This window comes from Myotis brandtii, unplaced genomic scaffold (assembly GCF_000412655.1).
Source record: "Myotis brandtii unplaced genomic scaffold, ASM41265v1 scaffold509, whole genome shotgun sequence".
Lineage (NCBI taxonomy): Eukaryota > Metazoa > Chordata > Mammalia > Chiroptera > Vespertilionidae > Myotis > Myotis brandtii.
In genome coordinates this window covers 824,136-824,993 of record NW_005369409.1, presented here as the reverse complement: position 1 = coordinate 824,993, position 858 = coordinate 824,136, and positions in this window count along the sequence as shown.

Genomic DNA, 858 nt, shown 5'->3' with positions numbered 1-858 from the left:
ATCATATTCCACTCGATAAAATTGTCTCAATTTCAACAGATGGATCGAAAAGTATGACCAGCATAAGAAATGGGTTTGTTGCTATTTTGAAAGAAAAAATTAATCACAAGATACTTACTTACCATTACATCATTCATCAAGAAGCACTTTGTGCGCAGACATTTCCAGAAGAAATTTGCAAAGTTATGGAATTGGTGGTTAAGATTATCAACTCCATTATAGCTAAAGCTCTTAATTTAAAGAATTTTAAATTTAAAGAATGTTTAGTTGAAATGGAGAGTGAGTACGCAGATCTTCCGCTGCATAACAAGGTACTTTGGTTATCAGGAGGAAATGTTTTGAAACGTTTTGCTTCCTTATTAACAGAAATTAAAGCATTTCTCCTTGAGAAGGGTGTTCACTATCCAGAATTAACGAACGATCAGTGGATCCAAAAATTTTATTTCATGGTAGACGTTAGGTCTCATCTAAATCAACTTAATCGTAAACTACAGAGGAAAGGTAGTGCTTTCGGCTGTTAACCGAAAGGTTGGTGGTTCGAGCCCACCCAGGGACGCGGGTGTGCGTTTGCCTGTTGAAACATCGCCAAGAAAATAATTCTGATATTGACATTTGCTATTTCAAAACAACACTTTTAAATATGAGGGAGGTTGAGGAAAAACCAAGATGGCGGCATAGGTTAACGCTGGAGTTTGCTGCCTTGAACAACCACTTCAAAAATACAACTAAAAGACGGAACGGACATCATCCAGAACCACAGGAAGGCTGGCTGAGTGGAAGTTCTACAACTAGGAGGAACCGAGAATCAGAGGAGGCGCAGTGCTGAAGTAAAATACTAAGGTGCGGAGTGCGCGCGGC